Genomic DNA, 17493 nt, shown 5'->3' on the forward strand with positions numbered 1-17493 from the left:
GTGTAGGGTTAGGTTGTGCATTTGAGACCTTTCTTTTTTCTTGAGAAAGGCTTGTATTGCTATATATTTTCCTCTCAGGACTGCCTTTGCTGTGTCCCACAGACTTTGAACAGTTGTGTTTTTATTTTCATTTGTTTCCATGACTTTTTTTCAATTCTTCTTTAATTTCCTGGTTGACCCATTCATTCTTTAGTAGGGTGTTCTTTAGCCTTGATGTATTTGGGTTCTTTCCAAAATTCCTCTTGTGATTGAGAAATGGTTTCAAAGCATTGTCATCTGAAAACATGCAGGGAATGATCCCAGTCTTTTGGTACAGGTTGAGACCTCATTTGGACCCAGGATGTGATTGGTTCTGGAGAATTTTCCATGTGAACTAGAGAAGAATGTGTATTCTGTTGCTTCTGGATGGAATGTTCTGAATATATCTGTGATGTTCATCTGGTCCAGTGTGTCATTTAAAGCCTTTATTTCCTTGTTGATCTTTTGCTGGGATGCTCTGTCCATTTCAGTGAGGGGAGGGTGTTAAAGTCCCCTACTTTTATTGTAATATTGTTGATGTTTATGTCCTTGTAACATTTAGAACCTTGCTTCTTCTATGTAATACTATCAATAAATATTGAATAAATGATCAATATTTATTGAGTTGACTTTTAGGCTTGGGCTTCTTTTCATAAATATGAAATGAATTCATCTCATATAGTCGTTTAAAATTGCTTTTGTTTGTAAATTCATATTTTCATCTCAGAGACAAAACTCCATGATCAATGTGAAGGATTTTTTTTTTTTTTTCTTCCTACAGGGTATGGATTTCTTCAGAATAGGAAGTACATGCATTACAGAGATTTAGAGACACCAAAAGAATTGACAATCAAGTAGCTTAGTTTCTTTTATTTCTACAAGGGGTGAAAGGCCTTAGAATTTCACGAGACACTAAAATTAATGATACATCCTAATTAAGTAAACGTTTGAGTTCTTTTCCTGATTGGAGTCCTGTACAAAACACAAGGAGAAAATGATAAAATTGTTTCGTATCCATCTTTCCATGAAAATAAAAATCCACTCCCTGTTAGTCTCTTGTGGGCTTGTTTTTGTTTTTGTTTTTAAGGTTTTTTAAAAAAATATTTTATTTATTTATTTGAGAGATCACAAGTAGGCAGAGAGGCAGGCAGAGAGAGAGAGAGAGAGGAGGAAGCAGGCTCCCTGCTGAGCAGAGAGCCTGATGCGGGGCTCAATCCCAGGACCCTAGGATCATGCCCTGAGCCGAAGGCAGAGGCTTAACCCACTGAGCCACCCAGGCGCCCCTTGTGGTCTTGTTTTGATCTCACATTTCTTTTAATATTTTGCTAATTTTCACTGGTAGAAATTTTGAACTTACTGTTATTGTGCTTAGTATGTATTCTTTATACCATCTCATTTTTATACAATCTTCAAATGCAATGATCGTTATTTACTTACAGCTATTTCAATATTTGTTACACCCAAATCAGCATGAATTTGATGCTAATATGTAAGACTCTATGCGAAGTGGTACATACCAAATGAATAAAACTATGCAACATTATATGTTCTCAAATTGTTAGTTTATTTTGGATACTAGTACTATTGTCTGGTTGTCCCCACCCTGGTTCCTATTCACTCTCTATGTGAAAAAAACCCAATTTCTAATTCTGAATCTTCTACTTACTTTGTGACTTTGGGCAAATTAATGAAGCTCTTTGAGACTGTTGCTTCTTATGTGGAATGTTTGTAACCAAATTGTCCAAGTGATATGGAGAAAATCTATTTTAAAAGACAGGCCTACATAGGTTCTTCAAAAAATTCTGTGAATTAGGGCACCTGGGTGGTTCAGTTTGTTAAGTGACCGACTCTTGATTTTGGCCCGGGTTATGAGCTCAGGGTTGTGAGATCATCAGAGATCAGGGTCAGACTCGATCCCTGGGCAGGACTCAGAGAGGACGCGAGAGCCTCACCGCCTGTCACCCCCCCCCCCCCCCCCCCCCCCGGGAACCGTCCTCGGGGCCTCCCAAGCTCTAGCTTCTAAAACAAGGCATTTGGAGCTGAGGTTTCGGATGGAAGGGAATGGCCTCGAGTCGCGGGCTGCAGCATTCTCCGAGAAAACCCAACCTGGGAGGCTCCTGCTGCCGCCGCTGCAGCTCATAACTGCGGTTCCGCGCCCCCTTGCCTGAGCCTCGGCGCAGCGCCCCCGAAAGCGCCCGGCGACTTTGGCCTCATCCGCATCTTCAGCCCTTTGACCCCCACCGCCTCCCCCACCCCCCATGCAAATCGCTGATGATTTGGTCATCCTAAAGTGACCCTAGTGGTTTATTTGGGGGGGTTGGCTGTGCTGGGCTTCCTTACTACGCCTCCCTCAGTCGCTGCGAGCGAGGGAGTTCAAGGGAAATCCTAGTGAAACACACTGATGGAATACTATTAATCCTAATAATCATGTTCCCAGCGCAGGTAACTCTTAACGATCTGAGAGTGAGAAGATCAGAGCAGGATTTCAAAAGCAGTGCCCTCTTGAATTCTCACTGGCCTTCCCAGCAGCCTCAATCATTCTTGCTGCTGTATCTTTCAGGATGACTAGAGTCTTCAACACATCCTTTTACTTCTCTTTGCAGATTTATCTGTATTTCAACTTAATTTCTCTGGGGTTACACAGCTTCTATTTCCCCCCACGGTGTGGGATTGTACAGTCAGTAAATTTCACTTTGCCTAAGGATCATTACAAATAACCCCCCCCCCCCAAAATAAAGGGCACCTCTCGCACATTTTTTTCTTTTCCTTGGGGGTTCATGGCTTTCTGTGTAACTGGTTTTTAGGTGGTTATATGCCACCAGGAACTGCTGATTTTTTCAAAGTTCCACCACCCTGCAGCTCATCACTATTTTGATTTGGAAGATCATGGAATATCTGTTTGCATCCTGGATATATTTTTCTCACAGTTATTTTGCTTCCTGAAATGTCCTCTGGTAAGTTATTTTCCTTATATTTTATTAGAAATTTCTTGCTAGTGTTATTTTTAATAAGCTTTACTTCAGCAATATCTCATTTTTAAGATATTTTTGTTACCTTCAGAACTCAAAGATCTACATGACTGTTCATTAATTAGTATATTAGTTGCAATTGTGCTACTAAGATAGAGCTCACGTAATGGATTATCCCATCACCTTTTACATTATTTATTTCTGTCCTCCTTTATATAACAAGTTATAGGAAACATTAACCATCCCTCCCCATCCCATCAGTGCTTCTTGGCACACATTCCTGTGCCATTTGAAAGGTCAAATTTTATATGTTTATCTAACAGTAAGCTTAAAGAAACCTTGTGACAGTTTCAGCATCTGAGAAGGTTCACTAGTCTCTTATCTTCACAAGGTTGTTCAGGCCAGCATTTGTTCATTGGAAGTAATTGCATGACTGAAGGAAGATTTTTGTCAATGTATTTTTATGGGTTTAGCAGGACATTAAGCACTAGAAGCCACTTGATGGTAAGAAGAGTGGGAGTTTAAACGCACCACTTTTTTCTTACAATAACCCAAATCACACAGGAACACATTGTTTTGGACATTGTATTTCAATTCAGGCATCATATTTAGTACACTTCTGATTTTGTGAATTTAGCTGGTGAACAGCTAATTGGACACAGAGTGCTCATTTCAGAGGACGAGGGCTATCGGAAGGAAGTACTGATTATCTTGGTTCCAATAAACTGGAAATCAGGGACAGATTTTGTATGAAAAATGTAATTGCCTCACTCTTCACACTTGTTTAACTCCCAGACTCAACTTTTAATAGGTATGTTAATATGTCAATATTAATATTTTGCTTTTATGAACATTTTTTAATGGGTTTACCTGACAGTTATGATTATCACTTCCCCTTTAAGTATATGTATGTTGAAGAACACTTAAGTCTCAGCTTTTACTTCACATACTGACAAGGGCATGGCATTAATTAAATGTCAAGGCTACGCGTATTGTAATCTCAAATGCATACTAAGGTTTTAGGGTTTCCTCTGTGACACCCCCGTCCCCTGCCAGCCCCCATCAGAACAAATTCCTGGTTTCTACATTTTCTTTTTATTGGGATGGATGGAGGTGAGAACGTATTGTTTAAACTTTCCTTCCTTATGTCTTTTATTCCTTCATCCTTCTTTTCTTTTTTCCTTTTCTCCCTCTTTTTAAAATTTCTCAGAAAGAACTATCCCTGTCCTCATTGATGGCTGACGCGACGACCTAATTAATTATTATTATTTTTTTAAATTCAAAAGCCCATTTAGTTTCCAGACACAAAAGTACTCCAGCTGCAGCGTCACCCCAGCCCCCAGTCTCAGGATTCAAGGGCTTCCCCCCTCGGCTCCCACCACCAGCCCATCAGAGCAGGGCTGAGACTGTGGTCCGCACCACTAGGCGCCCCTCACCCGTCCCTAGTTTCTACAGACAGGTGTCTCTCCTTCCTAGTCTGGTCGTCCTGCCTGACAAGTGCCATCAGTTGCCGCGACTCTAGTTTCAGAAATGAGGGCTTGGCATAATTGACCAATTCAAGATTCCTCTGAGGACTGGTGCTATTGCGCAGGGGTGGAATAGCGCGCACACACACACACACACACACACACACACTCACACTCACACACACACACAGAAAACGCAACTTTCAGTGCAGTCAGATCTTTCCTTCTTAACCTAGTCTACTCCAGTCAAGCCCAGCCCTACGCTGTTAGGTAAGTGCGCTCTGCTGTATGGAGCTTGAAACTCCAGCTTGCGAGGGGGACAGTTGGTCTGCGAGGCTGCGCCGCCAAGGACGCTTTCAGCGGAGGGCTAGCAACCGGCGACCGAGCCTGGCGATTTCTCCGCAGCTCTACCTGGGGAGGTGGGGGTGGGGGAAACACAGCTGGATTTCAACTTGGAGCTGGAGCTTGGAATACAAGGTTGAAGTTCAAACAAAGAGTGAGGTTGGGAACCCTTTGGCTTATATGAGAAGCACTTTCAAGTTGGGTTTTTATTCTTCTGTTTCCCATTTTCTGGAGGTGGGGGGAGAAGCAGGAGGAGGGGAGACCCGAGCGCTCCCCTCGGTGTCCGCCCGAGAGGGGGTGGCGCTTCTTGGCCGCGGGTTCCTGCCGGTTCCGCAGCCAAGCAGTGTAAAGTTTAGGTCTCTGATGGCTGTGCTCCCAGCCCCTAAGAGTTGAACCAGAGAGTGTTTTACTCTGCACCAGGTCGAGAACGTGATCAGCCTTGTAGAGCAGGGACTTCCTTCTAATGGGAATCCGTTTGGGAATCGCTGGGGAGGCTTTACCTCCAAAGATGCCCCTTTCGAGCTGTGTTAGATGCCAGCCAGAGGCTTGAAAAGGGGAAGAGGAGACTGGGGTTGCAAGAGAACCCTAGTATTGCTTACAAATATCCTAGCCAGTCAGATGCATGTAAGCAAAGAAGAAAGCATCAGGGTATAAAACCGTCTCAACCTCTTGGAAGACAGATTCAGAATTTTGGGACTTTTGCATGATGTTTAGATTTGTTTGTCATCATGCAGTTAAGCAGGTAAAGACTGAATGTCCATATTTTATTGGCAATCATATAACCTGTATGTGACCCATCCTGGGATAATTTTTTGCTGTTTCAAGTAATGGGATACATGTATTTTCAGATGGTTCTACTATGATGCATACATTCTTAGTATTCGCGTTGGAGAAGAACTTGAATCTATTTAAATATTTAACCTGCATTCGTATCAATGTTTAACAATGTTACAAAAATCATAAACTGGGCAAGGGTGAGAGGAAGAAATGAGAGGGTACAGAGTGGAGGAAGGGGTGCATAACCCTAATGTAGTTGCAGAAATGCAGAAATGCCTTGAAATACTATTCCTTGTTAAAATCACAGACCTTAATACAGTTGGGGAATTTTAAAGGGCATCTTGAACTAGCACATTAACTCTGATCTGAGAGAAACATTTAGTGGGTTATATTATGTTTAATAATATATTTAGTGGGTATATATTTTACATATATGTAATATATATAATATATATTTGTATTTGTGGGTATATATTATCCATATATATATATATATATTAGTGGGTATATAATTTTAGTGGGTTATATTATTTTCGCCTTAAAAAAAATTCTTGGGGTGGTGTAGAGAGCAAAATGGAGTCTCTCATGTCAAGCAGGAACCTGTGTCAAGCAATGATGCAAGCAGTTAATGTACTACAGCTAGGAGATCTCCAATGCGGATATACAATGGGGACCCATGTCAGCTGACACCCCAGAACTGATAAGGAGCAGAAGCAGAGGAGGTCTGCAGCGACCCAACACAGATTCAATCCCTTTAAAAAGGGAAGGATTTGGACAGGAATCTGTCAAACTCTTTAGACCTGACCCTTCTATGTCTGACCCCTTAAAAAAGCCAACTGCCCCTGAAGGTTCTGCCTCATGGATCTCCGAACAGAACCGAGAGCCTTCCCTGTTTGAACATCAGAAGGTACTTGAGGAAATGATAAAAAAATGTGCTCATTTTGAAAAATAAGTCTTAGAATCATATTATTATACAGAAATTGTATGTGAATATTCTAAAAAGTGTTACCTTTGACAAGAGAATAGATATGAGTGCAAGACAATAACTGGATTACACATTAAGAAAATTCCTGTTGAAGTACAATTTCACTTTAAAATGCTCATGATTGGGGCACCGGGGTGGCTCAGTGGGTTAAAATCTCTGCCTTCGGCTCAGGTCACGATCCCAGGGTCCTGGGATTGAGCCTTGCATCAGGCTCTCTGCTTAACAGGGAGCCTGCTTCCTCCTCTCTCTCTCCCTCTGGCTGCCTCTCTATGTACTTGTACCTACTTTTATTAATAAACAAATAAAATCTTTAAAAAAATAAAATGCTCATGATGTTCATCACAAATTATCATTTTTCCTAGCATTACCAGATCTAATAATATTTTAATACATACTATTAATGGTCTTAAAATGCTGATGTTCATATAACCACACGTCCATACTTTAGTGAATTTCTCTTTTTTCCTTTTTTAAATATATAAATAGCACTATATATACATATATACATATATATATATATAATAAGTTTATAAAAGAAGTGTATATGTATATTGAAGGCCTCTTTACTTTTATTATGAAATCTATATTTACAAGGACATATAATATGGTTCCCTAGTTACAACTCATGGACCTATCTCTGCCTTCATATACATAATTATAATATGTTCTTTCATTGTTTACTGTTTAATGTTTGCTCCGTTTTCATAAGAAAACATGCTCTCTGTGTGCAAGACCCATGCTGGTTTTATTCAGTGATCACCACAGCTGAGTGTCTGACACATAGTAGGAGTTCCAAAAATACTTTCCACAACTTTGACTAAATGAGTAACTTGAGAAAATTTTAAAACCTTTGAACTTGCCAACATTCATAAGAAACCACAATATTTTTTGAACAATATAAAGAATATAATTAGATGGAAATACTGAGTTTTTAATGATCTTTGAAAGGCTAATGATAATGCTATATATAATACATAGAAAGGAAAATAAATATACTAACATTTTTAATGCTGTTGGATTACAACTATATTTTCACAATTGTTGGTATTTTTTACAAGATTTTATTTATTTATTTGACAGAGAGAGAGACACACAGTGAAAGAGGGAACAGAAGCAAAGGGAGAGGCAGAGGGAGAAGCAGGTTTCCCCTGAGCAGGGAGCCTGACGTGGGGCTTGATCCCAGGACCGTGGTATCATGACCTGAGCTGAAGGCAGATGTTTAATGACTGAGCCACCCAGGAGCCCCCAAAATTATTTTTAAAGGCCTGAATGCATGTGCCAAAATGGTAGGTGTGGTTTATTTTAACCTGTGGAGTAATATGGGATTATTTTCTTATGCATTAATACTTGTGTAAATTCCAGTAGAGTCAGCAGATATTGGTACTCAAAAGAAGGAAAAAAATAGAATATAAACACTAAATTTTATTTTGTCATTTACGGTTGTTCATAAAATTGAATAACTTCTTGCTCAGAATTCAGCTTTAACTCTGTATAAATGCACGGAATGCCCAGCAATCCCTGCACCCACGGATGGAAGATTATTCCCGACTTTGCTGTGAAAGACAGGAGGCAGGGGGTCAACAGTCAGAGACAAAGACCCTTTCCTCTTCTTTGCTCCCACCTTTACTCCTGCTTCTGGATAATCACAAATCTTTATTACTCTGTTTCTCAAGCAAGTGATGTGTAGCAAGGGGTCTTACAGAAAACAGAAGAGTCTGATTACGGGAAAGACACAAGGTGGGGTTCACTTGTTCTATGCTGCTAAACATAGCTTTAGGGGACAATGCCTACATCTCTTAGATCACATGGCAGCTGTCTGGGCTAAGAAAGCTGCAGGGGAGGCAACTTCCTGCAGGCATCCTCAGGTAGAGGGGTTGCCAGGCCTGACATTCGAAAGGCCTATGCCCTTCTCTGAAGCTGTCCATCTCCTGCAGCAGCCTCCGTGTTACATTTTAGCAAGCCAGGTACTATGGATGACTTCATACTCTACATTAACCCTAACAATAAAGATATTTTACAGCCCCTACACATAAATCCATATATCCTCCAAAAGGTTAAAAATCCCTTTTTCTAGAAACTTTTGATGAGGGAGCAGAAGGCCAGCTGAGGGCAAAGCAGAAGTTGGCGCCACACCACACCCTCATGTGATGTGTGTGACATTCCTCAGGCATTCCAGACTGGTTAAGGGAAAAACAAATGGTTTCTAGAGATCACTGTGATAAAGATCACTGTCCCACAGGACTGGAGTGTCCCTCAGTTTGCAAATGTCTTCGTGATTTACAAGGAAAAAGCTTTCTTACCAGAGACCCATGTTTCCTGGAGCCCTAACATCACCCTCCCCTTCAAGAAATTGAGGGAGGCTGAGGCAGAAGGAAATGTAAATAAGATTGAAATTCTTTTGAACCTGTAGCCCATGGACAAGGATGTGTGAAAGGAGGAATATAACATTCCTCCGGGAAACTCCCAACTGTCTTCATGTTAGTGCCTCATTAGAGGGAAAAAGAGCCTTGGCTTGACGATCACTAGGCCTCCAGTATCCCGAGAGTCATAGGACATAGGACAGTCCTTTGGACACCCCCTTTGTCCTCACCTCCCCAACTTCCAAATATCTAACCAACCACACCTCACAGCAGCTGCTCTTTCTACCCATGGGTCCTGTCCCCATGCCTTAATAAAACCACCATTTTGCATCACAAATGTCTCAAGAATTCTTTCTTGGTTGTTGGCTCTAGACCTCACCCCACCAAACCTCACCAGTATTCCAAAACTTCATCACTTTGATATTCTTAGATATAATTATATATTTCCTTAGATCATATCTGGTATATAGTTACTGCAGTTTTTTAAAAATAATAAAACATTTGAATATTTCTATCTTAAATCAGTCATTAATTCATGCTTATTGTTATTTGACTACTATTAATTATATTTTACTGTTTGCTAGAGAACATTCTGGTTTCTGGAATTACCGCAATGGGAAAAAATAAAGATAAAAATGTCTTACTTTATGGAAACTATGATCTAATAGAGGGCATATGTTAAACAAATGAATGGGTATGTACATGTGTTGGATGTGATAGGTATTATGAAGAAAAAACACAGCAGGGAAGATGGACAGGGTATGTCTTTGTGTGCTGGAGTCAGGGTTTGAAAGCTAAGGGGAAAACAGAAACAAACCATCAAGAGGTCATGTAGAAATCAAAGAAGTTTTATGTCATACCTCCAATCTGTTCTTCATAGAAACCCCATAGTAAACTTTGTGAAATTACTTTTATTAATCCGGCAACCCATCAAAGGTAAAAATATAGCTTTGCCTCCAGTGCTTACACGATTTTGTCTATGTTAGTTATTCAGGTGTGTTCCTCACATAGCTTGTCCTTTGGGTGCGGCCAGGCTTGACTCTTTTGTCTTATGTTCATTCTAATGTAGATTCTGCTCAGACATTTCTTTGTCTAATTGCATCATTATGGATTGTTTTCCAGTGATTGTGACCCATTATTTTTATAGGAATGACATCAGGGAAACATTACAATTCTAGTCATTTCTCATAAGAATTTAAAAAACAAAGTTAAAAAGTTAATCATGTTGGGCGCCTGGGTGGCTCAGTGGGTTAAGCCGCTGCCTTTGGCTCAGGTCATGATCTCAGGGTCCTGGGATCGAGTCCCGCATCAGGCTCTCTGCTCCGCAGGGAGCCTGCTTCCTCCTCTCTCTCTCTGCCTGCCTCTCTGCCTACTTGTGATCTCTGTCTATCAAATAAATAAATAAAATCTTTAAAAAAAAGTTAATCATGTTTTAAAAATCATGAAAGCACTGTATGGAGTTGTGATAGGCATAATGTATGGAAACATGAAATGGTGCAGAAAAGCCTCTGAGAATCATAAAGGATATGAAGAAAGTTTTATGTGAGGATCAGTAGAGAATATTAGAAAGTTTGGAGATAAAAAATTTTATATTGATTACAGATTATAGACAGTGATTTCAGGTCTCTTAAAATCCCAATCATTAACATATGCTCTTTATGTTGTGTGGGGTCTAAATAGACAAAAATGCTATTTATGTACATAATCACATATATAACTAATTTCAAGAAATGGAGTGAAGGTTTATGTCATAGGGAATGACATTTACTTTTCATAAAATATATCTTGTGACAGTGCTTTATCGTGCCTGGAGAATCCCATTTAGTCTGACTGATACATAGTGATACATTTCTACATAAGAATGAATAAATTAATGTAGAGATTCATCTTCCGTATCCTTTTTTTAAAGATTGTGTCTTCAATAGTTCATGGGTCACAGATGGACTAAGAAACCTGCTGAAAGGCAGGGTTTCCCAAGAAGCTTAGTTGCTTTTTAAACCACTTCAAATAGCAGTAAGAAAAACATCTTGCCCAAGTAATTTCTACTGTTCTTCATGAATCAGCTAGTCATTTTTACATTTCAGTTGCATCTAGCATGTAAAATAAGACATTTGTGACTTTGGGAAAAAGACCATTATTGGGAATACATATGAAAAATCTAGTGATTAGTCATTTATTGGATTAGAGTATGAATAATTTTATTTCTAATGACAATTAGAGCTAAGTTAAAGGCTTGTGCACTTGTCAATAGAACAGCTAGTACCAAGATGATACCTGCATCATTCTTTTCATACTAAGTGAGAATCATGCAACTATTACATTTGCTAGAGTCATAAGGGCAAGGAAACTAACACCTCTGCACTCGAGAGGTTTCAGTGAATAAGCTTGTTCTGACCTCTTTCTGGTACCTAAAACAGAAACATTTAGATAATTGGAAGGGCTGAAATCTCACTGGAAGCACCGTATTTTGCTCACATCCTCATTCAGACTCGGCAATCTATACAACTCAGCTGTCTTTGCTGGATCTTTGAACAAGATAGCTGATGCTACCCGAATAAGTGACAGGATTCAGGATGTTTCACTTTCAAAGAATAATAAGACTTGGCCAAGGTTTGATGACATTTTCTAAAATCAGAGGACTAAGCTCATTTTTCTAAACTGAAATTTATCAAAACCTAACACTTCACTAAAGATACGTGAACAATTCATAGGTTAATTACACACAGTCTGGTGTTGAGAGTGTAACTTGTTTCTATAAAATGTGACATTTTTTTAATAAATGAAAGAATTGGTCAATTTGGCTAATTCAGGGTTACAAATAGAATGATTGTTAAATATTTGATTTTATTCTATTCTTATGATGAAAGTGGGAAGTCTGATCTAACTGCATTACTAATAGAGTTTTCTTTTCTGTTTTTGGATCCTCTCTAGGTCTGACAATCTCCAGCCTTTCTCACACATGTCATATACACCTGTTCAAGATGTACATTCAGGGATGGTAAGGCAAGAGGGTAACATATTGAGACAATTGGAGACATTCGAAGAGCTTCCATTATTGAGACATTACCACCTGCAGGAACCACCTGTGTGCTTATTGAATCAAATTTAAGATTCATATATAGATATAATTTTACAAGTCTACTTTGGCCCATAAATTTGGTTTGCTTGCAAACATATTATACAAACACAGCTGATATTTGTAAAACCACTGAAGAGAAACAACTTATTCTAAAAAACAAAATGCTTTCAAATGACATTTGCATATTGACCTAGAAATATATATTTTTTCTAAATAAGGAATGTTTTATTCTTATAGTTGGCAGAGGCCTATATACTAGTAACTTACATTAACTTACTGTTGTTCTCTTTACAGATTCTTAGGAACCTAAAATATGTGAGTGTGTGTGTGTGTGTGTGTGTGTGTGTCTTTGTGTGTGTGTGAATGTATATGTACATGTAATCTTTAAGACTAGGAACCATACAAAGAAAATATATAAAAACTAGGGGAGGGAGTAGGGTTTGCCATCTTTGTTCACTTGGCATCAGATACCAAAACTTGACAAAAACTACTTCTATATGTAGTTTAAGTATCCATTTATTTACAATAAAATATTTTTAGAACTATGCTTAGGTGGAATATTTTCCTTCAAACTCAATTATAAATATTACTCAACAAAATTTTTTTATAAGAGTGACCAGTGATTTGCACTTAAAATTCATATAGATTTTTACATTTTGTCCTTGTGAAACAAAAATAATGAAAAAAAATATACCAGATTTGGTTTTCTAAACTCTATTACTTTAATAAGAAATTAGTGAGCAGGCAACAACTTCATTTTTGTTTTTAAAAATGGATTTCAGAGTTCTGAGATTAAAGTTTTTTAAATATAATGATGTCAAACATTCAGTTTTTCATGTAATTAGAATTTTCTAACATTTGAAGTTTAAGGAAGGAATATTGATTTTAAGATTTGCTTTCTCTTTTATACAAGCTAAACAGCCTCTAGCTTGCAAGTGGGTACTCACATGGAACATGTAGAATTATTTTAATTTTCCACGGAAGTTCTTTAATATCAGGGGCACAAATATTTCAGAAAGGATATTTATATGGCAAAACAATTCTTATTAATTAATTTTTAGAAGATTTTATTTATTTGAGAAAGAGTGTAAGCTAGCTGGTGGGAGTGGGGGATGGGGCAGAGAAAGAGGGAGAGGAAGGAGAGAGACTCTTCAACAGACTCCATGCAAGTGTAGAGCCTGATGTAGGGTTCAATCTCAGGACTCTGAGATCACGACTTGAGCCAAAACCATGATTAACCCACTGAGCCACTCATGTGCTCCCAAAGACTTATTTATTTGAAAGAGAGAGTGAGAGAGAGAAAGAGAGAGGGAGAGGGAAGTGGGGGATGGGGCCATAAGATTTAAATTTTTTTAGAAAAAGTAAACTGTTAGAGGCACATTTTCTGGAGGGATCCATCATGCATTGCTTTATGTTTGACAGCAATATAATGAGTATGTTGAAGGCACCATTTGTTTTTAAATCATAACCAGTTTTATTTATTTATTTATTTATTTACTTATTTATTTTGAGAGAGAGAGAGAGAACTGGTGGGGGTGTAGGGGGAGGGGCTGAGGGTGAGAGAGAATCCCAAGCAGGCTGCATGCCCATCTCAGAACCCCATGAGGGGCTTAATCTCAGGACCCTGAGATCAAGACCTGAGCTGAAATCAAGAGTCCGATGCTTGGGGCGCCTGCGTGGCTCAGTCGTTCAGTGTCTGCCTTTGGCTCAGGTCATAATCCCTGGGTCCTGGGATCCAGCCCCACATCAGGATCCCTGTTCAGTGGGAACCCTGTTTCTCCTTCTCCCACTCCCCCTGCTCTGTTCCCTCCTCGCTGTGTCGCTCTGTCCAAAAAAAAAAAAAAAAAAAAAAATCTTAATAAAAAGAAGAGTCTGATGCTTATCCAACTGAGCCACCCAGGTGCCCCAATCATAGCCAGGCTTTGAAGCCATAGCATATGAAGGGTCACATGGAGGCTGAAACTTCTATTAGGTTTGAGTCCTGCAAGTTGAAGAAGCAAAAGATGAGGCCGGCAGTTGGAAGGCAGTTGAAAGCCTTATAGGGGCTCATGATAAGTCTTCACTATTCTTTTTTATTTTAAGATTTTATTTATTTGAGAGAGACAGAGAGCACAAGCATGGGGAACAGCAGAGGTTAGCAAGGAGCCCAATGTGGGGCTCCATCCCAGGATCTTGGCACTGTGATCTGAGCCAAAAGTAGATGTTAACCAACAGAGCCACCCAGGAGTCCCTTATTTTTATTTTAATATGAGAACAAGAAATTTAGGTTCTCCTGAATCTAATGGCCCACTAAAAATGTTAAAAAGAAAACAGAAGAAAACAAAAACAGAGAATATCTTTGTGAATGACCTCATACAAAGCACAGTTAGATATTTACCTGAGATTAATAGAGAGGAAAATAATACTTCCAGGAATAGATGAGTGTCAATATACTAATTTCAAGGACCTCCATTCATAGCCCTGTTCCACCTGCACCACTGAGAAGACACAAATCAATATTGTATCTATTCTGAGTTGTCAGTTTGCTAAACCCATGTGATGAAAGCACTTGAGGAAATTTAAAATGAGGCTGGGTCTACATGACCGCAGTGATTGAAATGACTACAGCGTCTGCTCTTCCCAGATTGGATTGGGAAACTCACTCACATGGCTGGAACCTCAAGGCCCATAACCAGGGCACTTTTATTTGGATCTCACATTGTAAACAGACCTATTAGAACTGTTGGCTTTGGCCAATTCAGTGGCTGGTAACTTCATGAAAGGAAATTTATCATGAAAGAGAATTTTTAATATTTGAGAGCAGGTGAATTTCATTAGAAGGACATTTGAATTGTCAGACAGAGGTCAACTTTGAATGGTGTGATCTGAAGGGACAAAAGTTCAATAAAAAAGTTTAATAAATATATACTTTTCTTCAGTATTTGCCAAAGGTAAACTGTTCTTTTCTCAGGAAGATTAAGCAATTAGTGTCCCATTCCCCTCTAAATAAATTCATTCTTGGCTCAGTGTGATCTTTTGTAGAACTTTGTAGTTTCGGACTTTTTTCAATTTGTTACACTACTAAGCTGAAGTCTGAGTGTGTTAAGACTTCGTAAATGAACACACATTTCTAATTTCCTCAACAGCTGTTGAGTATGCATTTGGAACCAAAAACAATGTTTTCATTTGGGATGGTGTATTAGGAGAGAGAATGTAAATCCCAGGTGTGTAGACAAGGAAAGCTGTGACAGGATTTCTAAGTATGAACTAATTAAGAAAAGTTGGGAGGATTAAAAAAAATTTCAAGATTCTTTAGAGGTATGCACATGCATCTTGGGATATTTTTGTTTTTGTTTTCAATTTTATATTTCATGTCAATTAAAAGGCAAAATGTTAGTGAAAGAATCGTGGTAATGAAAGTAGATTTCCTTAAGTAGACAAAAATACTATATTTTAAAACAAAAGAGCTAATATTAAAAGAAAAAGTATTACCACATGTTCTTTGCAAGGTGTGACTGACTTTATGCAATATATGTATCTATGTTTTGTATAAGCACATACAATTTTCTGCCACTACCCATTATTTGTGTCTTTTTACTTTCAAATTTGCACATCATAAACTTTACCCAGAGCAATTAAGCTTAATATAAAACTTTTTAACAAGGAAATTACCATATAGAATCTGAAGAAGTTATTTTACAAATTATCTTTAAGAAAAGGAAAAGAATATTGAAATAATCCTGGAAATAAGTACTGATCCATATGCCTGAGACCAACAAGATATCACTGTGTGGTGAATGAAGTTGAGTTAGAACATGAATGAGTATTAGCTGATAGATTTAATGAAGAAGTACTTTTCACTACCACTCATTTACATTATTTGATAATGAATATTTTTATATGATTTAGGGTAATGGAAAACTCAAGGTCATTTGAGATATATCTCTAAATACATAATTACCAATTAAAATTTTAAAGATTCTGTAAAGTTAAGAGATAGCAAGTCTAAGGATAGAGGTAAGAAACTCAAATACATGCTTATATTTTCTTCAAATTCATTACCCTTTAAAAAAGTAAAGTTGCCATATCTTATAATAAAAATAATATGAGTATTGTTCCTGAAGCTCAAGTCTGGCTTAGCACATAATGGTAAGTAGCGATGCCAGTGGTCTGGGCTCCCTGAAAGCCTGTGCTGCCACAGATACTGCGATCACCAATGCCTTTTTGATGGAGGAAAATATTAAGGAAGCAGAGGATAGTGAAAATGAGGAAACTGGACTAACATAACTAAAGGGTTTTAAGATAATAAATGTAGGGGGGCCTGGGTGGCTCAGTCAGTTAAGTGTCTGGCTCCTGATTTTGGCTCAGGAAATGTTCTCAGGGTGGGCTCTTGAGCCTGTGGAGGGCTCAAGTCTGCTTGAGATTCTCTCCCTCTCTCTCTGCCCCACACCCCCACTCACGCTTGCTCTTTCATTCTCAAATAAATAAATAAATAATAAATATTTAAAAAAAAACCCGGTAAATGAAGAAACTAAAATTTGCTTTATAATGACCAAGACTAGATAGGAAACATGACCTCATGGGCTCTGGGGAAGAGAGTATTTGTGGAAGAGTTGAGACTTGAACACTAGCCATGACACTACTAATTATCAGTGTGAACGTGAACAAACTGTCAAATATTTTTGAGGCTCCTATTTTTCATTGATAAGAAAATGGGGATAACTGGACTTATCAACCTAACTTCATTGGTTTATAATATCATAATGAGGAAGATTAAACACACTTTTTATGACAGAGTGGTGTGATAGAAAGAGCTTAGACTTCAATGCCTGGCTTCTCTATTCTATTAATTATGCAACCATGCACAGGTTGTTTTTTCTCTATGTGATCAGTTTTGCTATATGTAAAGTAGGTGAACTATAACAACTATCCTTAAGAATTGTCAGCATCTTGGAAGCAGTGAATATACAACATCAGACGTGCACCTTACGTCTAGATTTAAGTGTATGTCACTTGATAAGATTCCTTCTTGATTTGGTTTGAATTGGAGATGTTTTAATTGATCATAAGTGATCGAATACTCCTCATCTAATAATTGTTTCCTTGCCTGAAATTGCTGTCCTGGTACATCTTTCCCTCTTAAACGGGAATATCTTTCTGAGGAATCCCATTCAGTCTCACCCATAATATTAAATACAATGTTTGCTGATACAGATATATTACATTTGTTTCTTCAGTCCAGATTTCTCTTCAGAAATCCATCCTGATTCTAATATCCATCTACTTTTCTGACATCTTATTTTGGATATTAAATGGTTCTCTCAAAACCAGTATGTGGGAAATGGGCTCTTGATATTCCTTAAAAAATTCAGCCTTCTCCCATTTCCTCACCATCATTCAGCTATTTGTTCAAGTTTAAAATCTATGGATTATTTCCAATACCCCCTTTTCCCTCATTAACCACACTCGGTCCATGAGCACTTCTGATTTCTAGTCCATCCCCTTGCCTGCATGCCAT

At 38.4% G+C, this 17493-nt stretch overlaps 1 long non-coding RNA gene across 1 annotated transcript in view; it reads left to right on the plus strand.

Moving 5' to 3' along the window:
• Nucleotides 1-4561: 4561 nt before the first annotated feature.
• LOC131814438 (uncharacterized) overlaps nt 4562-17493 on the plus strand; it is a 225072-nt gene continuing 212140 nt past the window's right edge. The window contains exons 1-2 of the long non-coding RNA XR_009347301.1: nt 4562-4723; nt 11849-11915. This is a non-coding gene — a long non-coding RNA (uncharacterized LOC131814438). The remainder of the gene's footprint in view (nt 4724-11848; nt 11916-17493) is intronic.

Source organism: Mustela lutreola, chromosome 14, assembly GCF_030435805.1.
Source record: "Mustela lutreola isolate mMusLut2 chromosome 14, mMusLut2.pri, whole genome shotgun sequence".
Classification (NCBI taxonomy): Eukaryota; Metazoa; Chordata; class Mammalia; order Carnivora; family Mustelidae; genus Mustela; species Mustela lutreola.